This window comes from Elgaria multicarinata, chromosome 8 (assembly GCF_023053635.1).
Source record: "Elgaria multicarinata webbii isolate HBS135686 ecotype San Diego chromosome 8, rElgMul1.1.pri, whole genome shotgun sequence".
Lineage (NCBI taxonomy): Eukaryota > Metazoa > Chordata > Lepidosauria > Squamata > Anguidae > Elgaria > Elgaria multicarinata.
Genome location: NC_086178.1, coordinates 75,759,418 through 75,781,932, shown reverse-complemented (window position 1 = coordinate 75,781,932; position 22,515 = coordinate 75,759,418). Strand labels below are relative to the sequence as shown.

Here is a 22,515-nt window from a genome sequence, read left to right as displayed (position 1 = left end):
TTGAGAACAACCTGTTCTATATAGAGTTTCGCTCCCTCTGAAGGATCAACTACAGAGATTGGGAGTGCTCCATCCTGGAACCAACCTTGCTCCTGGATGCTCAGGTGATGGCCATGGCCAGGAGTGCTTTTGTCTAACTTCAGTTGGTGTGCTACTACGCCCCTTCCTGGAGAAGACAGATCTGGCCACAGTGATGCATGACTTAATCACTTTCCATTTAGATTATCCCAACACGCTCTACACGGGGCTTTCTTTGAAGAATGTAAGGAAACTGCAGCTGCTGGAAAATGCTGCAACCAGATTGCTTTGTAGTGTACACTTTAAACACCATACACTGGTCCTGCGTCTATTGCACAGGCTTCCAATCTGCTTCCAGGCCCAGTTCAAGGTGCTGGTTCTCACCTAGAAGGCCCTAAATGGCTTGGAGCCCAGACATTTGTAAGACTTCCTCTCCTATATGAACCTACCTGTAGCTTACAGCCTTCATCTGAGGACCTGCTACATGTCCCAGTACAAAAAACATTAGCCTGGTGGGAATGCAGGACAGAGCCTGATTATGAGACTCTCCAATTATAGACGTCCTTCCTTAAGGAGGCTAGATTACCCCTTCATTGTTTAGCTCCCCGCAGGTGAAAACGTTCCAGTCCACTCAGGATTTTTTAAGCACTGACAGCTAGTTTTATTCTTCTGGATGGTTTTAGTGCTCAGGTTTTTTAAAAAATATGTTTAAGTGGTTTTAATATTTGTTTTTGTACACTGCCTTGAGACCTTTTGACTGACAGGTGCCCTATAGATATTTTAATTAATAAATATAATAAATAGGAGAGAGGACTGACAAGGCTGGCTGGCATTTCTACATGAAGCTTTTATCCCACATTGAGGCTTCTGCTTCCATATTCTTTGCAGAATTAAGCTTGGCTCTTTTGCACATGCTTTTTTCCAGGGGTTTTCTTTCCCTGCCTTGCTTTATGTTCCATTATACAACCACTAAATGCTTCTGTGGTATAGCGAAATTGTGCAATTACATGTGACTATTTCTAAATAATACCAGACTTTTCTCGTTAGGAAAAAAATCCACTACAATGGTTGCAAAGCATGGGAGAGGATGACAACTTCATGTAAAAGACCGACAAACTACAGTGAGTGAGCAATCAAGAATGCACAATAAAAGCCTTCTGTAGAAAGGCTCTGGATCAGATTCCTCCCAGTACACAGTTAAATACGTGTAGGCAAGGACAAGACAGGGGCGGTATGACAGAGCCTACAGCCTCTTCCACATTACAGTGTAAGACTTCAACTAAATCAGAATCCATGGCTTCAACATCAGCCATTTTTTCCTCTCCCCCCGCCCCGTGTGTGCCCCTTTTTGCTTTGCTTACCATCTTGCCTGATTAGGTCAGGAGAACATGAAAGCTTGCAGACTATTTTCTGATCTTTAGTTGGTATAATAAAGGTATTGCTCTCCCTAATATGGATTTTGGAATAAATGTATTGTTATGTGTGCAAAGTGTCTGGCAGCATGATCATTTGGCTTATTGATCAGCTGTTTGTCTTGTACCTATCAACCCAAACTGTAATGTTGGCCTAGTAGACAATGCTTTGAACTGTTGCTTTTACCAGAGCAAATTGTTTATTTGATCCCATGTTGCTTAGGGGGTTCAATCTTAGTGGTTTCTGCTAAGCCTTTAAAAAGACTCAGGACCTGTTTTTCCCACCTGATTTTTTTCCTGGAAAGAAAGTAGGCCTCAGACTTATGCCAATTGACATGGTCACATTCTGCCCCCTTCCTTTCAGTCTGAGGTGAATGCCAAAATTAGGAGATTCTGTGGTTATTTTTCAGTTTGGGTGAACACCTCTCACTGCTGTTAAGAGAAGAAGGAAATGGGGAAGTATATGAGGCCAAAGGCCTTCTAATCTCTCTCTCCAGGGAAAATCCTTGGGCACAAACAGACATCCAACAGGACCTCAGCTGTTTGCTTTGTTTAAACCACCTGCTCCACCTTGAATCATACAATATGGGTAAAGCTGCAGTCTATTAAAACAAATGAGATTAAAAATTCAAAAGACCGTTTGGAATTTTTTTTTGAAATTAATCCAAAATGGCAGGTGCAGTTTGGTACTAGCTTGAGTGACAGAATATAAATTCAGATTTCTCTCCCCCACCCCACCCCACAAAAGGAAACATTCTTGACATATCTATGTGGCCACTTTCATCCATTACAAAGATTTTCCCATATTCTAGAAATATTAACAATCTAAAAAGGGATATAGTGTATTCACTAGAGGTGATAACTAGAAAGAAAGAAATGGTCAGTACTGTTTTGACTATTGTATGAGTAACTGCAATGTAATATCAGAAATGTGTTCTCTCTTATCCTTAGGCATTATCAGGTATTTTGAACTTCAGTTCCTGAACCATGAACCTGACTTCTTTCTCTCAGCTTAAAGTGATTCTACATTAAAAGTTAAGGTTGCAATCTTATGCACTCTTACCTGGAACTAAGTCGTCACCCACACAACCTAGTGAGACTTACATCTGGGAAGCGACTCCAGGCAGGTCTTTCTGGGAGAGCAGCAAGGTTGTAAGAAGCAAAGTGCATTTGCCTTTTGTGTTTGCCTTCTCTGAACCCTGTGCAAGATCAAAATGTTCCCCTTTAATAACCAGAAACTGCCTCCCAATGAGGAATATCCAGACCTGAGCACCCACAACAATCACTTGGCCAAAGTTCCACCTTGGCTTTGTACCAGAAATGGAGAGACAGAAGGGGAGTCTATACCAGCCATTTATTGCAGGATTGTATCACAGTCATCACTAACGGGCCACATGATGTTCACTTGCTCCTGCAGTGATCTCAGCTCCACCTCTCAGTTTTCCCGGAATACACCTGACTGTTTTCATCGCAGTTTTTCTGGCTCTCTCGCTTCCATTCTGAAGAAGCTTTGCGGTGTGCCCCCCTCCTTTGTGAGGTCGTTGCTGTTTGCCATGAGTTCTGGGCTCAGTGAACAGCCACTCATCTGTGAGGGGCATATGCATGGGTATCGGAGGTGTGCAGGAGTGGACCTGTCCGCCCTTGCCACATGTTTGGGATGGGTATCGGCATGTTTTACAGCTGAGTGTTCGTGGGATTTTTCAAAATACAATCATATCGCTGTGCAGGAGCGGATATTCAACGGAGTTCCTATCTCCCCCATGTGTTACCGTGTCTGTGCTCATGCGCAGGCCTCACGAGTCATTAAAAAACCCTCTGCCCCATAGCCACATCATCTGCCCAGCACCGCCCACTTCTGCCGATCCACATGCACAAGCGGCGTAATGGCAGCACTCTTGTAATTGTAGTGAGCATCAGTCATGTGTGCCCCGTGAGTGGCAATCGTGGAAGCAAGGAACGTTCAGGAGCATCCCTCTTCCATGCCAAAATGCCTGCAGGTGTAGATTAGCCCAGAGTAACACCAAGTGGCTTCACCTGAGATGATGTCTTTCAGACTGGGTTGATAATCCTGGATACCCATTTAATATTATAACCATAAAATGAGTAGCTGGTTATGAGGAGTCATATGATGTGTTTAAGGAACTCTTTGATGATATTGAGGATCGACATGGAGGCTACAATCCTACTGACCAGCACAAGATGGACTTGAATTCTGATAACTTGCAGGGCAGTGATGAGCTGGACCCCAACTAAGTGCACATGTCCAAATTGTTAGGAGCATTCATAGTTTCTGCTTTCCACCTTATTGGAGCACAGGAGAGAGACATGCTATTGAAAAGCTTTCTGTGGAACTTGTAGCTAGCCTGGAAGGGGACCTCAATGGAAGGTACTATTCCCTGAAGAACATGTCAGATGACGAGCAACAGCAGCTCATTGATGATCACTTCCTGTTTGACTAGTCAGTTTCTCCTCTCCTGGGAGGACACAAGGTTGGCCTGTTGGTCAGGTTATCTGGCATAATGACTAGGCTGACCATATAAAAAAGAGGACAGGGCTCCTGTATCTTTAACAGTTGTATTAAAAAGTGAATTTCAGACAGTGTCATTTGTGTGCATGCAGCATCTGGTGAAATTCCCTCTTCATCACAATAGTTAAAACTGCAGGAGTTCTGCCCTCTTTTGTATCTGTTCAAGAGGGCAGGGCTCCTGCAGCTGTAACTGTTATGATGAAGAGGGGATTTCACCAGATGCTGCATGCATACAAAGTACACTTGCTGAAATTCCCTTTTCTATACAACTGTTAAACATACAGGACACCTTCCTTCTGTGGATCAATGAGGAACTCCATCTTATCCATGCAGAAAGGTGGAAATAGGAAGGAAGTTTTTACCCGCTTCTGTACGAGGCCCACACAGATTGAAACTTCTGGGAAGCTTGTTTAGGATCAGGCTGCATAACACCTGAAACTAAAAAAAAAAGAAGACTGCTATTAAATATATCCTTTTTGGGTACCTTGGTTCTTACAGACACTGAGAAGCACCTTCAGTCATGCAAGCTGTCAGGCGAATATTTGACTATTTAGATATTCAGCAAATTAAGCCTTATTCAGAGAGAAAATCCTGTCATTTGAATGGAACAGCAAGCCTCGACAGGTACACTAAGTTCAGCCCTGAGAGATAAGCGGATTAACTGGTTGGTTCTGGTACAGTGCAAAGTTGTATAGGTTTGAGGCGTCTTTAATCAATTTTATTCTCGATTTTAATTGTACTTGCATATACTGAGCTCCATTTTCATGCAAATTACGGTTGCTATCCTATCAGTGAAAGCAAGGAAGCTGCTTCAGCCGGCAAGGAATGGAGGGATCGAGCAGCAGGAAAATGTCACAGGCTCACGGCATGCGCTTCTCTGTGACGAAACTCCCTCTTTTGTAAAGCATCAATGAATCATTTACATCTTGTGATCCATGTCCTCCAAAAGTCCTGAGCAACGACCGGTAGATTTATGAAACAGACGCCACAATCCTCCTGACACAGCTCTAAGCTGGCCAGCTGTCAAAAACCTCCTGGCACTGCTGCTATGCAGAAACCGTTCTTGATAGGTCAAGCGCAAACACTTAACCAATTGGCTCCTGCTTGCTATGCACCTTCCTCACTCCATACCTTTGGTCTGAACAAGGAGATGAACACATGACCTGCTTTCCTTCCCTTCTCTCCACACCTTATTCTGTCTTTACCGCCTTATTCTATTTACCATCTTGTTCAACTGCAACACACATGGCCATTTCACACATTACATGGCCTCGTTTGTAGGGATGTGCTCCGCTCCGATTAGGAGCGTAGAAGCAGTAGCGGATTGGCCTGCTCCGCCTTACCCAGAGGCGGAGTAGGAGCGGACCGCGGACCCCCTAGAAGCAAGGCGAAGAGAAGCGACCATTTTTCGGAGCTCCGAGTTCAGTCGGAGCGCTCCGGTCGCCATCTTGAAAACATTTCGCCATAGGATTGCATTGCGGCAAATAATCGCGCATAACTACGTTGTTTTTGAAGCTATCGTTCTGGAAATTCTTGTGCACAGAGAGTCGTGGATGGGGGTCATTTTGAGACCACTCTCACCTCTCTGCGTGCTGTGGTTCACGTGCAATATTTTTTTAAAAATCGGGTCAACCGCGGGGCTCAAACTGCGTTTCGGCTTTTCGCCCATAGGATTGCATTGAGGGAAAGAATCGGGGATAACTGGGGGGGGGTTTAAGCTATCGTTCTGAAAATTCTTGTGCACAGAGAGTCGTGGATGGGGGTCATTTTGAGACCACTCTCAACTTTCTGCGTGCTGTGGTTCACGTGCAATATTTTTTTAAAAATCGGGTCAACCGCAGGGCTCAAACGGCGTTTCGGCTTTTCGCCCATAGGATTGCATTGAGGGAAAGAATCGGGGATAACTGGGGGGGGGTTTAAGCTATCGTTCTGAAAATTCTTGTGCACAGAGAGTCGTGGATGGGGGTCATTTTGAGACCACTCTCAACTTTCTGCGTGCTGTGGTTCACGTGCAATATTTTTTTAAAAATCGGGGTTTGGGTTTTTTTTTTTTATTATTATTATTTTTTTGGAAGCGATGACAGGCACATTCAACTCCCAATCCTGATGAGAATTCATCTCCTCAGAAAGCATCCTCCTCCAATCCCAGCGTTGGAGGGGGGACTAAGGCAGACCCACCCTGAGAACTTTCTGTTTTGTGTCTCTTTGTGGGTTGGCGTTCGTGGAGGGAACACTTACTTAGCTAGTGCTCCTGCTTTGGAGATAGATTAATTTAATATAGGTTTAGTTTGGCGCGTGTGTGTGTTTGTTTGCTTCTTTCTGACTTGTAGCTTAGTTTGCCCTGTGTTTTCCCCTTACTTTGATTTAATATAAACTTTATTTTTGAATTTTGGAGTGTGTGGTTGGGTTGGTTGCCCCCCCCTTCCCTGTATTAAAGCCTGACTGTTCTGCTTTTGTGAAAGCTTTCTTTTGAAAGCATACACACACTTTTTGTCCCATTTCCCTACATTTATATTCTTAAACATATTTTATTATATTCTTTCACATAGTCCATTAGTATATATTCTCATACATATTATATTAGTATTCATATTTTGTTCTTCTTATAGTAGTGGTTGGTTCTTTTTCCCCCTCCCCTCTCTTAAATCCTGATTGTGTTTCCTTCTATCTTCTATATACCAAATATACCAAAAAAATTGGATTCTCTTTTTCTTCTCTGTGTAACTTCGACGGAGTGGGCTGCTTTTGTCAAGTTCAACAGGCAGCCACAGATTGAGCATTTTGGGGAAAGCATACGCACACCATTTCCCTATTCTTAAACATATTATTATTATATTCTTTGACATAGTCTTAGTAGTCTATTAGTATACATTCTCATACATATTAGTAGTAGTATTCATATTTTGTTCTTCTTATAGTAGTGGTTGTCCCATTTCTTGTCCCATTTCCCTACATTTATTAGTAATATTCTAAAACATATTATTATATTCTTGTAGATATTCTTAGTAGTATATTCTCATACATATTAGTAGTAGTATATTTTATTGTTCTTGTCCCATTTCCCTACATTTAAACATATTATATTCTTCTTATACATATTCTTAGTAGTACCTTATACATAGTATTAGTAGTATTAATATTTTGTTAGTCATCATGAAAAGAGAAAGCAGGCGTGCTGAAAGCAGCAAGGCTCAGTCTGCCAGCAGGGCTTCCTCTCCTCCTGTGAAACTCAAACGGGCAACTCCTTGGCTGACTGCTCCAAAACAGAAGCAGGACAAGCAGCAGGCAGAGCCACTCTCTTCTGCAACTTGTGCCCGGCGTTCTCTTTTTGAGGGTGGGAATGGGAAAAGTGCCCGTTTGCAAGAGGCACGTGGCAGCAGTGCCATTAGAGGAGGAGGAGTATCCCCAACTCCTTCATTCTCCTTTCAGCCCACGAGCCCGCTGATGGACCTAGACGAGGTCCTCAGCACAGTGGAGGGGGGGGAGGAGGAGGAGGCGGTGGGCCTCCAGGATGTGGGGGCTGAGGAGGAGCAGCAGCAGGCCGAGGCTCTCTCCCCAGTCTCATCCCACACCCCTGTTTCTGTGGCAACACCAGAGAGCTCAGGCGGGCAATTGGTGGTGTCACCACAGAAACGAAAGACAAGCATCGTGTGGGACCACTTTGAGTTGGGAGCGGATCCCCGCTTTGCTGTCTGTCGCCACTGCAAACTCAGCCTAAGCAGGGGTTCATCGACAGGGCATTATGGAACCAGCAGCATGAAGATGCATCTTCATAGGCAGCACCAGGCGATCTTGCTGGGGAAAGAGGCGGGCAAGGCGACTGGTTCCAGGGGAAAGCCGAAGGCTGCTGCTGGCACTGCCACTCTAAGCTCTCCATCTCCCATCCCCACAAGGGTTAGGCAGGCAACCCTGCAGGACATGGGGTGGGGGAAGTATTGACCCACAAGATGGCGTTTTCCAATGCCCACCCAGGGTGCTACTGTGTTGGGGCATCTGCCGGGACTGACTCCTCCCCAATACTAGATCTATGACATGTCACTCTGCCTGCCCCTCTGCTAGCCTGTCCTCCTCGGTGACCGACTCGCTGGGATGGTTTGCGTTTGCAATGCGTGACTAACTGCAATGCTGGCTTAGAAACCAGCCATCACTTCCTTGTGCCCCCAGAAATGCCCGCAGCCTGCCTGCCTGCCTGCCCGCCTCCCCCGGGGTGCTGCTGTGGTGGGGCATCTGCCAGGACTGACTCCTCGCCTACTCTGCCTGCCTCTCTGCCCGCCTGGTGCCTGGTTTGCTCCCAATCGTCCTCCTCTGTGCCCCTCAAGGCGTAACTGCTGGCTTAGAAAGAAACAACCAGCCATCTTTGCCTCACTTTGCGCCCACTTATGGGTTGGTTTGCTATGCGTTAGTGCTCAAGCCATCCTTGCGGCACTACAATGCATGCTGCCTGCCTGCTTTCCATTGATGGTGCTATATAAATAAATAATAATAATAATAATAATTCTCCCCTTCCCGCCTTGCAGCGATGGTGTATGTGTCTTGCTTTGACTAAGGGGAGAAGTCCTTCCTGCGCTCACTTAGACTTTATCAAATTCAATAATCCCTTTTTCAAATGTGCCAGAAGATTTAGGGTTATCTCGTGGCATGTTGGGATTGCCTTGGAACTGGCCCCATTGAGCTGTCTGCAATTGCAACTTTAAATCCCTGACATACTGGAGTGTTCAAATTTCAAAAGTTCCCCTAACATCAGGGGATGATGGGATTGCCTTGAAACTTGGTGTCCATGGGGACACATGGGTAAGCTGTCATGGGACCAAAGGATAGGTTTCTAACGTGCAAATTGACGTAGTTGTAGAATGGGACTTGATTTGGGGTGAGTTAAAAAGTTTAAGCCGCGCCAAAAATCAGGGGATGATGGGATTTGCTTGCAACTTGGCGTGCATGTGGACACATGGATAAGCTCTCCTGGTGCCGAGTTTGAGGTTTCTAACATGCAAATTGACGGAGCTATCCCAAGGGGTGTGAATGGGGTGCCCGATTTTCATAAATTCCCCAAAAATCAGGGGATGATGGGATTGCCTTGAAACTTGGCGTGCATGTGGACACGTGGATAAGCTATCATGGTGCTGAGTTTGAGGTTTCTAACGTGCAAATTGACGTAGTTGTAGAATGGGACAATTTGGGGTGAGTTAAGCCATGCCAAAAATCAGGGGATGATGGGATTTGCTTGCAACTTGGCGTGCATGTGGACACATGGATAAGCTCTCCTGGTGCCGAGTTTGAGGTTTCTAACATGCAAATTGACGGAGCTATCCCAAGGGGTGTGAATGGGGTGCCCGATTTTCATAAATTCCCCAAAAATCAGGGGATGATGGGATTGCCTTGAAACTTGGCGTGCATGTGGACACGTGGATAAGCTATCATGGTGCTGAGTTTGAGGTTTCTAACGTGCAAATTGACGGAGCTATCTAAAGGGGTGTGAATTAGGGTTATGGGAGGTGCGTTAGAGGGTAGAGCCGCGCCAAAAATCAGGGGATGATGGGATTTGCTTGCAACTTGGCGTGCATGTGGACACATGGATAAGCTGCCCTGGTGCCGAGTTTGAGGTTTGTAACATGCAAATTGACGGAGCTATCCCAAGGGGTGTGAATGGGGTGCCCGATTTTCAAAAATTCGCCAAAAATCAGGGGATGATGGGATTGCCTTGAAACTTGGCGTGTGTGTGTATACGCCCATGAGGTGTCATGGTGCCAAACGTGAGGTTTCTAACTTCAACGGAAAAAAAGTTGTTTACTTTTTTAGCTTTCAATGCAAGCCTATGGGGGGGCAAAAACGGAGCTCCGGATCCGATCCGGAGCTCCGGGCGGAGCGGAGCGGAAGTGGGCGGAGCGGGGGCGGGGCGGAGCGACCCGCTCCGAAAAATGGCGGATCTGCAAGTGAAGCGGAGCGGGGGGTCCGTGCACACCCCTACTCGTTTGTGCTGGCTCCCAGCCACATATAAATATTTATGTGCCACCCTTCATCATGTTAGGTTTCAAGGAATCCCTTTGCTCTTTGTGTGCATCCGCTACCACCTTAGTCTTCAACAGGTGGTTCAGGAGGGGACCCATACATGGTATTAAAGCAGCGGAAATTAACAATACAGCTCATGTTGTAAATGATAATGTTAAACGTGGGTTTCAGGTCCAAAACAGTTGGTGGAGGGTGCTACAGTGCCACATACAGAATCTGGCTTTTGGCACACCACAGCCAATATTGCTTTTTGAACATTTGAAGTGGTGTGCAAAAAGTCAAGTCCTGACCATAAGCATCTTGCTGCGGTCTAATGCAGCTGGAAGACAGCCTTTCCCGCAAGCCTCCATTTCTAACTGTTGAGTTAGTTAGTTAGTTAGTTAGTTAGTTAGTTAGAATATTTATATACCAATTTTGGAGCAGTGTGCAAGATAAAATAAAATAAAACAGAATAAAAACACATTAAAACAGATATTTTAAAAAGCAAAATGCAAAGTGAACCATGGCTGGTCATCAAGGGAAGGCTTTCTGGAACAACAATGTTTTCAGGAGACGCTGAAAGGAACACAAAATTGGTGTCTGCCTGACCTCCAGAGGCAGGGAATTCCATTGAAGGGGTGCTACCATGCTGAAGGCTCTTCCCCTGGTAGACTCCAATCGAAGGATAGGTCTATGTGGAACCACCAGGAGCATGCCCTCAGATGACCTTAGTGACCAGGCAGGTTGATAGGGGAGAAGGCGCTCTCTTGGGTATTCTGGTCCCAAGTTGATGGTAATAAGCCAACTGGTATGCTCTCCAACAATGGTGTTTATCCCATGCAGTTTGGGTGCAAGGATGTTCATTTGAGGGGGATTCCTTACAACTCCAACCCACTGTGCCCCCAGAAAGCATCTTCTTACACAAACTGCCTTCATCCACTTTCTCCTGGGTCTTTGCTCCCACTGCAAACTCTGGGCACATCCCAGGCCTTTCCTCTGCATCCACCAACCCCCAGAGTAACTTTTTTGGGCTGCATAGAGCTGTATTGGGGAGATGTGAGGAACTCCCCAAGCCCAAGAACCCTTGTGCAAGTGCTGCATTGGACACAATGCCATGAAACCAAGGGCCAGGTCACACATTACTTGCTCTTGTTGTTGTAACACAAGTAAGCCAAAGCCAGGCATCACAGTGGCAGTCTATGTGGGATACCAATGAAGGATCGGGTTTGTAGTTTGGGGGTGCCCTTGGATCCAGAGCTGTCACTTGAGGCGGAGGTGAACTCAGTGGCAAAGAGCACCTTTTATCAGCTTAGGCTGATATACCAACTGCACCCTTATCTGGACAGAGATAGCCTAGCTACAGTTATTCATGCTCTGATAACCTCTCGTTTGGATTACTACAATGCGTTATACGTGGGGCTGCCTTTGAAAATGGTCTGGAAACTTCAGCTGGTGCAAAACAGGGCAGCCTGTTTACTAACAGGGACTGGCCAGCGAGATCACATCACACCAGTCCTTTTACAACTTCATTGGCTGCCAATCCAGGTCCGAGCCCGATTCAAAGTGCTGGTACTAACATACAAAGCCCTAAACGGTTTGGGGCCAGGCTATCTGAAGGAATGCCTCCTCCCATATGTACCTGCCCAGACCCTAAGGTCATCCTTAGGGGTCCTTCTCCATAAGCCCCTGCCAAAGGAAGTAAGGCAGGTGGCTGCCAGGAGGAGGGCCTTCTCTGCTGTGGCACCCTGACTGTGGAATGAGCTCCCTAAGGAGGTTTGCCTGGCATCTTCAATATATTCTTTTGGACTGGTGAAGACCTTTATATTCTCTCAGCATTTTAACAGTCTGTAAATTAATTTTAACGTTATTCTTTTAAATTTGTATTTTAAATTTGTATTTCTGCACTGCTGCCGATTTTATCCTGGTTGTGCTTTTATATTGTATTTTATATCATGGTTTTATGTTGTTATTTTATACTTTGAATGGTTTTAATTTTTGTGAACCACCCAGAGAGCTTTGGCTATTGGGCGGTATAGAGATGCAATAAATAAATAAATCCCTATAAAGTAGAGGTGGGTCCTGGAATGTGTGGATATGACAAATGTGTATCATCATAGCTGCCTGGCAGGAGTATCATGTACATACTCCTGCCAGGCAGCTATGATCCCTTGCTGACTATACACTCTGCAGCAAACCCAGGTTTGCTTATGTGGAATGTCTGAAATCGCCCTTCAGGTGACACATGCCTAGGGTCTCCCATAACATTCTTTATTCACTTCTGCCTTCCGTCACTCTGAATGACTTAATACAATGTGCCCAAACTGGCGCACTACCGAATTGCCCTGCAATTTCAAGAGGGAGACAGGTGTCACCATTGTCATCTTCCATTTGTAACCCTCCCGTGTTTCGCTACTGCTCCTCCTGTCTTTTTTCTTACCCCCCCCAAAAAAAATCCATTAAGGAAGAAAAGATGGAATAACGGCATAATGCCTTTTGATTGGTAGTGTTAGGTACTGTGAAATCCTACCAAATCCTGCTACTTTTCTATCACACAACGCAAAGATATCAAACATAGGAGTCTAAAATGTCTGTGGCTATGATGTGTGTGTGTGCATACAGGTATTAAAATGTAATGATTCAAGACATTCAAGGACAAAACCCTAGAACTATTAGTGGAGGGGGAGGTGTTGGGTACTTTCTTTTGTTTTAAATGTATTAGCAGTGAAGTCTCAAGGACAATCTGGTATTATGGCATTAGTGTTTTCTTGTTCTAACATTAACACTAAAAGAAAAATCTTTTGTGTGTGTGTCAATGATTCTTTTATCTCTTAGCTTTACTCTAAAGCAATTTACTCTCATCTTTTAAAAGATGTGTCATTGCCTCTTTTTTTCATACCGTGCAGCCATTTAAGCTTTATTGCTTTTATTAGACCTTATTCATGGACAAATAAACAGATGGTGCTTGAAACGTTATCTCCGAGAAGAAGTTTCTAACCCTCCGATATTAAACGCACAAAGAAGTTCCGCTAAAGTGGTTTAAGCTAATTGTCTCCTAAAGATATCTGTTTATAATTGCTGGTCACAAAATTAAGACCTCGGTAGCCTTCTGAAACTAACCGCCAGTTAAAGAGCAGAGAAGAGCATTAACAGTGAGTGACCTAAACTACATATTGTGAAACCCTCCATTGCCTCCATGCTATCTCAAAAACAAGAAACATTTCTGTCCAGTTATCACATATCAGGAAAGGATATTGTGGAGCTACGCACAATATGAATGTTGATAGAGAATTATATTTTTGTTATTTGGTTTATTGGCAACTTCATTTTTTATTGAACTTTCTGTAGATGACATGGGGCTTCTCTACATTTTTTTTTGTTTAAAAAAAACCTCACTGGCTTACCACAGCTTTCTGCATCCACTTTCTTTCTTGGATGTGATCAGCACCATTACATGGGTGCCTATGTGATTTGAAATTGAATACTTCCTCTGTCTGCTTGCACCATATGCTCAATTCACTTTAATGAGACACTGCCATCTGGTGGCATAATTATAGCACAATACTGAGATTACACTCTGGGAGATGGTGCAATTTCCCAGATAGTCCCATATTATATTTGAGTTTTTTAAATTCACAATTTCCAGGGGATAGCACAGGAGGGGCCCTGGATGCTGACATCATGTAATGAAGCCACCAACGTCCATGAGCATGCTATAAATCGCTTGTTTAGAGAAGCTCTTAGTGATGGGAGGAGTACCGCTGTACTTATTTGTAATTAGTCCATTAAATAGGGCATAACCTTGGAGGTTCTTTGGAATCTCTGGGCTCAGTTTTAGAGTCTGCAGTCCTCTTCAAAAAGGTACACACGGCAAAAACAACCACCATGTGGGTGAAACCAGAATGGTCCAGATCTGTCACATCACTAGAATTATTGGTATGAGATGGTAGCACATGTTGCTCCAGCATTCATAGATCTGAAAGAGGCCTTCATAAGGGTGGGGATGTCATGTTGATTGTATTGTCAGTGTATTGTCATCACCAAAACCAACCAATGCAGAAGCCAATGGGGCAGTGCATAGGAAGTGCAGAAAGAGGGTGAGATTTGCAAGCCCTTAAGCCTGAGAGAGCCTGTTTGTTGGGAAACAGGAACATTGCTAGGGTTGGACCCAAGAGGACCTGTTCCTGAATGTATTTTCCAGGGCCTTGAGCATCCATCGATGCCAATGGAAGGGTTTTTTTTCTCAGTTTAATTGCCATGCAAGGACAGATTTTCTAGGGTGATTGCAGCGGGGCCAGGAAGGGTAAGATCTCCCCTTCCACAAGTAGCAACACACCCACACCCCTCCCTGCATGGCAACTAAGCTCAAGGGGGAGGGATTCCATTGATTTGGGATGATCTATAGTGGGGGCAAGTTAACTGAAAATTAATTTGAATGATTTTGATAATAAATTAATTTAAATTATTTTGATGATAAATTAATTGGCTGGCTGTGAAGTTTAAATACATCCTGGTAATTATTTCTATATTTGCAATTATAGATATAAATCAATATCTGCACATTTTATGTAGATTTGTGTCCTGTGAGCCTGGACCCTGAATCTTTTAATTCCCTGTTGGGAAAGGATGAAGAAATCCACTGATCCCAAGCAAAATACTGGTGACAGAACCATTTTTAAAGAACAATTAACACTTCATTTTAGGCACTTAACTCACTCCTAGGTTTTAAACTTCATTATTATTGTACTTATAACAGAATAATGGGTATGTTTGTAAACCCCTTTTCCTTAGGAAAAAATAGGACTTAGAACTGCATAACATTGGTTGGATGATGACTTTTGTTAGGATTCTGAACTTGAAAGTGAAGGACTGTGCACCCAGTCAAAATCCTGCTGTGTAATATTATTCCAACCAGTTGGAGTTCAACTCAAGGTGTCTCCTGAGGTTAATACCTAATTTGGGTATAGCAATATATTCCATGCAAAACAGAACCTATGTATTTGCTACAAAATTGTGTTAGTGCTTTGGGTCATCAGGACAAATATTGTCATGGCTGGTCCTCAAGTTTCAGCTTATTGAAACTTAACAATAAGAAATTGAATCACCCTCAAATATTATTAATAATAATAACAATAATTGCAGTGCTTTATCGTCTAGCAAATGTAGGTCATGATAAAATATTGAGATACTAACAGTGATTTTTTTCCAGATCTGACTTAACTACAGCTCATGTATAGGTGTATTCCTGATCATAGGACTTCTCCGCCAGCAAAAAAGTTTAGAAATTTGACCTGAAGCTGTCATTTATCCTTCTACTGAGATGCCCAAAATTGAAAGTGTCAGATCTCCTGCCTGTAGTTCTGATCTTTGCTGTCTTAATTTATCCTTCATGTCTTATATTCAAGTGCCAGTATAGCCCCTTCTACTACCAACCATTAGGTGTGTATCAAAATTAGATAGTGTTTTAAAAAACCTCCCATGGGAATTGTGAGATGAGGGGTATACATCATGTTCAGATGAATTCTGAATTCCAAGCCAAAGCTGCCTGCTTTGGAAAGATTCGAGAGAAATCTGAGGCAAAGGGAATCTGGATCTTCCTGAAGCTTCACGAGAGGCACAGATTGTGCATCTCCAGAAATTGCAATGTTTCTCCCCAAATTTTCCATTTAAAGAAAATGTCAGGGGGAGGGGGAGGTGTAGCTTTTATTCACAGAGAATGAGTTTACCAGGGCCCTCCAATCACCGTCCTTTGGGGGAGAGATGTTGAAGTAACGTATCAACATGATTCTAGTCTGCTCTCTCTCTTCTGAGCCTGACAATTGAAAGGATTTAGGTGATCTTTGGCTTGTGTTTCATATTCTGGTGTATATAGGCACATTGCCTCTGATACTGGAAGCAACATATAACCATCAAGTCTAGTAGTCCTTGATAGCTTTCTCCTCCAGGAATTTATCTAATTCCCTTTTAAAGAAAAGAGTGGCATTGGCTGGTACTGATTGAGGAAACCATATGCTCTATGTCACTGCAATAGGGGTAGGCCTTTTTGGGGCCAAGGCCACATTTAGGAATTTGGGAAACTGTTCTGGGCACCATCACAAAATGTCTGCCATGGGAGGCGCAGTTAGTTACAAAGTTCAAGTAACCTGCCCAAATGACTGTGTACAAGGCAGAGGTGGGTCTAGGCCATAACACTCTAATCTAAACAACTCCATTAGACCCACAGTTTTCATTGTCGTTTTCTTTTCCCCTTCTTTTTCTTGGCGGCTGGGCACACTGCAGAAGAAAGCATCAGCCCTCAGCAGCCCACTGACATCATTTCCTAAGAATGTCTTGGGCTCCCATCATGGAGCCCAGAGACACAAATGAAGATGCCAGCAGCTGGAAGCCCTCACTTTGCTTAGAAGTGATCCTAGATACCAGTAAGAAAATAGGTTTTTTTAAAAAACAGCAACTGGGAGAGGTAGAATACCTTGGAGAGCACCAAGAAAGGCGTGTGGAGGCTAAAAGGTAGGGAGAATTTAAAAAATCCTAGACCCTATTGATCATATGCTTTATGGATTATCCTTCAGTGCCCAAGTATTTAGCACAGCCTTCCACAACCAGGTGCCCTCCAGAGACAGTAACCAATAGTGACATTCCACAAACTCAAATACCACTAGCACTGCTCAACTGCCTCCAGCTGCAGGTGACACTATTGATGCCTGAAATGGCAAGAAATGAGAACACTGGCACTATTTATTATTTATTACAGTTATATCCTGCCTTTTTTTTCCTCCAAGAAGCCCAAGGCGGTGTACATAATCCTCCTCCTTTCCATTTTATCCTCACAACAACCCTGTGAGGTAGGTTGGGCTGAGGGTCTGTGACTGAGCTTTCATGGATGAGTGAGGACTAGAACCTGGATCTCCCAACTCGCAGTCCAACACTCCAGCCACTACACCGCACTGGCTCTCTTAGACATAACCAGTCAAGACTTTTGGCCATGGTGTAGCGCTCCTGGGCAGCAGTTATTCACTCTCAAGGGGTTTTGAACAGGACACGTTCCTGGTAGATTTTATCCATAGACTGTATTAAAAGTTCATTCTCAACAGCTTTGTAATACTCTCACGACTCAGTTGATGTTTCCAATCATAGAGCTACAGAGCTGAAACCTGTTTCTTAAGCTACATGTTGAGTTCCTTTGTGAAGACAACTTTTTTCTTTCCTTTATTTTTTAACATAAGGTGTTATTGTTAAGTGTTCAACAGCAACAAAAATCCCCCATCAAAATGTTATGCCTTACCTGTCACTAGCTGGGCTGTGCATTAAATTATTGCCCAAGAAATCGACAAACCACAAGGATTTTGTGGTTAGTGGGTCAAAGCAAGGAGCGAGCAACGTTCCTTCTCTCTGGATTGGATTTGCTGGGCACCTCAATATAAACATTACATTGTATTTTGCTGTGCTATGTTGGTGTAAATACCAGCTTGTTTCCTTGCTTTCTGGAATGTGCTAATAAAACACACCCAGAAGAGGTAGGATTGCTTGGGTTTGGACTCAAGGAAAGTGCAAAATGGAAAGTAAACAATCTCTGGCAGGTCGCAAATCTGATTGTGATTCGGTGATAATGGAAATCACAGCAAGATACAGAGCTAACAGAGAAAGACAATTTGAGAAACAGGAGAAGGTTCATTCTAGTGAAGAGCTTGCTGAACGCTCACTATTAGTAGTGGAGAGCAGAGGACGTAATGGAGGGAACACAGCAAATCAATTAACCTTTTGTGAATCGATGCCCTCATTTTCAGGAGCTGTGCATCCCCTTGTTTACATGGCTGTATGTGCATTCTGTGGCAAGAGGGAAAAGAATGGCAAACGCTCTGCTGATGAAACCCCATTTCATTACCAAAATGTACAATATACAGCAAGTCGATCAGAACACAGCCACGTATTCTGTATACGTCGCTCTGCTTTCAAGAGCTACATGTCCAAATAACTTGGAATGTTTTCTGCTTGAGTGGAACATAAACATGTAAGAAGAGCCCTGCTGGATGGGACCAAGGGTCCATCTAGTTCGGCAGTCTGATCACACAGTGGCCAACCGGCTGTTGACCAGGGACCCACAAGCAGGACACAGTGGAACAGCTCCCTCCCACCCATGTTCCCCAGAAACTATTATATGCAGGCTTACTGCCTCTGATACTGCATATATAGATTATGAAATAACACTGAACTTTCAATAGTTTATTACCTCTCCTTAATTTCATTACTGGGATGTTTCTGAGCCTTTCCTCTTAAAAGATTAGTTTCCCCCTGCTTGTATCTACGCACGGTTTCCAAGCCCAGGTAATATAACCTTCCTTTTTGAGCAGTACAGTGTTGATAATTTCTATTTTCAGCTTAACTCGAGTGCTGATTTTGCCAACTAGTTTCCACCACCACCACCACCACTTCAAATAACCATAGAAATCTCTAGGCAGAAGAAGCTGTAGTTACATTCTCTTTTGCAGCTGCAGATTTGTTAAAGTAACAGATTAGATATAATTTTAGGGTTGCAATCTGGATCCCAAATGGCAGGGTAATGGACTTTTTAGCTTTTGAAATCATTTCAGCTTTATGTGCTGCCTCCACACATAATTCTATCTATTAATGCTCTCTAAGCATTTAACTTTGGTGCTCAGCCTTTCCCCTTTGAAAATTCATCCTTTGTCTGTTTGAACCGACTTAGGGAGCAATCCCGAGACCTCTAGACACTGACTAGAGAGCCATAGGTTTTTTGGTTTCTAGGAACCAAGGTCAGAACCAGGGCTCCCACCTCGGATCCCAGAAACTGCTAGCCCCACCCCTTCCCCTCCGCATAGCTGGCTGTTTTTTGTCATGCTGGCTACATCTCCATGCTGGAGATGGAGCAAGGACAGGGAGAATAGGGAGTGAGGCGGGGAGAAGACCATGGAAGCTGCTTTATGCTACTTCATATTGGATCTCCAGACCCCTTCCTTCCTCCTCCTCCTCCAACCCGGAGCCACACCTAGGCAGCAAAATTTCCCATCTAAGCAAAAATGCAAGGCAGACAGGGCACAGAGGAGAGGTTCCCCTCCAAGCCCCAGCCGCCCTGCATAGCATAGTCTGCAGACTCAAACTTCAGAGGATGACAACTATCTGGATAGGATTGTGCCCTTAAAGAACAATTCTATGTATATATACTCAGAAGTAAGCTCGATTGAGTTGAATAGGGTTTGCCCCCCCCCCCAGGTAACTATGTACAGGATTGCAGCCTTAGGGTAGGAATATATCCTCTTGCATAGGAAGAAGCAAAACAATGGTATTGTTTTTGATTACACATTGCATTGTCAATAATTAGCATAAAAACAGGAATTCTTGCTCCAATGTTATAACCACGCAAGTGACTCTTTGTCACAGCATGATCATTTTAACCAAAGTGTCTACTTTAAGAATAACAGAAATAGAAATTACCTGTATAGTTACATTTTGTGGATCCTGTCTTAGGCAGGTGCAAAAGTATTGTTCATTGTGTGATAGTGATAGTTCTCTATTTATAAAAAATAATTCCTAATACGTAATTATATTCCTTTTCCCTCAACTTCCCCACCCCATTACAGTTAAAATATACAGGAACTGTGTGGGAAGAGAACGTGTAAGTTCCTTTGCATAACTCTGACAATATGTGTCAAGTCTGTCTTGGTCTGTCTCTGGGCAGAAACTGCCAATTATGTCAATTGTGCTGGGTTTGGGGCCCAATCCACCTACCTGACGAACATAAACATCCATTGACACATCTCTCTCAGTTTCAGTTCCTTTTGCAAAAAAGAATAGATTCCCACAGGGATTTCTGCAGAAGCAACCAAACCCATATTTATATAATCTGGCACATGGCAACAAGAATCTATTCTCTAAAAATATCTAAACCGCAACCAAGCATTCCATTCTTAAAATATTATAAATAATGTCAAAATTCCAACAGATATCAAAAGTAATACTACTCCCTGATCTGAACACTGTGGAAGCTTTTGTGAATCATGGGTTTGGGGTGAGGTTTTGGGTTTTGGCTTGCAATGACTACCAAAGTGAAGGTATACATTATTAGATAAGATTTCATATTGGTGACAACACCTCAACAGGCAAAATTCACACAATGAAATTTGAGAACGGCTAATGATTAGCATATTTGCTCTGTCTTGGCATGTGTGTCAATATAAATGAGGCTTCCTGATGTCTCCCAAATGCATTGCTAAGAAAACAGTCATCGTCGAAGGAGATCTCCACTCCAGCTGAAGACATCTGTCAATGCTGAAACTTAATTTTGGCTCAGCTGAGAATCGGCATCCCAGTGGTCATCTGTGGAAAAAAGATGGCAAACAGTTTTGAATGGGACAGCAAAGATGAGTCCCTATTCAATGAAAAGAAAATATAGCATAGCACAACCATGAAAATCGATGTTTCAAGCAATGTCAGGGAAGCTGCTGTCATACTGGCAGAAGGAAGGAAAATGAGATCCCACTTCAATAGCTGAATCCACAACCTAGTTAAACCAAAATATCTGAGCTGAAGCCAGTTCTATTCCTACTGAAGGCGCTGGTGTTAAATCAACTTAAATCCAAGCACTTCAGCTAAACTGGATTGAACTACAAAGAAAGCAATAAAAAGCCTCTATACAAACTGTGTGGGGAGAGGCTCAAATAGCAACAGGGTAAATATGTTCAAAGAAAAGCTTATTATGAACGCAGCCTTTGCTACATGCTAGATTACATCCTGTTCCCATCTGTTCCAAGAAACAAATGCAGAAGAACTCTTTGGCTCCAGTCAGATTCATACTGAAAATGAAAGAGGAAAGTCTCCCTCCAGCACGAAATTCTCCAGCACAAGTCCCATTTAAATGAATGGGGAGTCGTGACACCACACAGTATTACCTACCCCTTTCTCCCTCTACCTACCCTATGGACAAAACAAGGCAGTCAAAAAGGAAAGCATTGCGAAAAAGAAAAGAAAAAAATATGCATCTTCAAAAAAAAGACAAAAAACACAAAGTTTCACATAGATTTGGCATGTGCTAATTGATATGTAGAGATGCAAATTCAGAAATAAGTATTATAATTTTAAAACAAATACAACACATCACAACATAGCAAGGAAGATTGTAACCATGGCCATAGCTAGACCTAAGGTTTATCCCAGGATTGTCCTGGGGTCAAACCCGTTCATCTAAGTGCCACACAGGGCATCCAGCGCTCAGGCAGGGACGAACCTGGGATGATCCTGGGATAAACCTTAGGTCTAGCTACGGCCCAGGAAACTGGTGTTATCTCAGGAATGGGCGAATCTGTCAATTTTAGTTTCTCATTTTTCCGACCATGAATTCATTCTGGAGGGAATCTACACGTCGTACTGAAGGCGCCTGCGTGCGCCTCCAGTCCGCCCTCAAAACGATGGCGTAGAAGGAGAAAAAAGAGACGGAGGAAGAGGCAGAGGAAGAGGCGGCTGGGGAACCGGCCGGGTCCTTGCTGCTGCCGCCGCCTCTGCCCACCTCCCCGCCAGCCTCCTGCTGCTGGGGAAAGAGCCACCCTGGTCGGAGAGCGCGGCGGAAGAAGGCTGGTTGAACAGTGTATGTGTGTGTGTGTGAGAGAGAGAGAGGGGGGGGGAGAGCGGCAGCAGCAGCGACCGGGAGAATCCCGAACTGATCAACAGCAGCTGGGAATCTCCCCGTTGAGAACTGAGGAGAATAGAAAAGGCGTCATTTCCCGCCTCTCAAAGGCAGGGTCTATACGTGGAGCTTCGGGGCGCTTGCCTGCGTCTGGAGTGCGCCTTCGAATCGACGTGTAGATTCCCTCCTGGTCTGTTTTTGTTTCAGTTTTCAGATTCAGCCCTGCCCCCTTCAAAAGTGAAGGAAAAATTATATTCATTTTCATGGGCATTTTTTCTAATATGTGCTCTTTTTTTGTACACATTCTTCCTACTGTGTGCACTTTTTGCAAGCATAATCTCTAAAAAGATGTCTCAATGGCTTTGAATCTGACCAGTACAGTTATGGGTACAGCTGAAATGATTTATAGAAAACCTGCTGCTTACAAATTATGTCACCAGTCATAGGATTTATTCGTTGAGACATCTTTTCAGAGATCTTTTCAGTTTATTCACAATTTCTAAGTAAAATAGTCTTAGCATGTTTAGGTAGTTTAATATTAGGGTATTTTTAAATGTTCGTGTATATTAATTTCTTATAAATGCATTGGGCAAGTTATAAGAATAAAACTTTATTTTCCTACATCCTGAGACTTGTTTTCTTTTTTCCATTGGGCTAACTGTTGATGAGCAACTTGATGCCCCTACTCTCCCTTAACTTTTTCTTTAAAACAGATTCCGACTGGGCAGCCTTCAAACAGAGGATGCCTTCAGATAGGGGACAGTTCTTTGTAAAGTGCGACATGCGGCTCCCTGCAAGGACTCGGGTACTGCTGAGACCATGGGGCGGTCTGCACGTATAGAGAAGCTACCATGGCTGAATTTCCCCATAGGGTTCCTCATGATTTATTTATTTATTTATTTATTTATTACATTTTTATATCACCCAATAGCCAAAGCTCT

The 22,515-nt window shown here is 43.6% G+C and overlaps 1 pseudogene; it reads left to right on the top strand.

The window, feature by feature from the left end:
* The first annotated feature begins 193 nt into the window (after positions 1 to 193).
* On the top strand, positions 194 to 4,371 carry LOC134403160 (creatine kinase B-type-like; annotated as a pseudogene).
* The last annotated feature ends 18,144 nt before the right edge of the window (positions 4,372 to 22,515 follow it).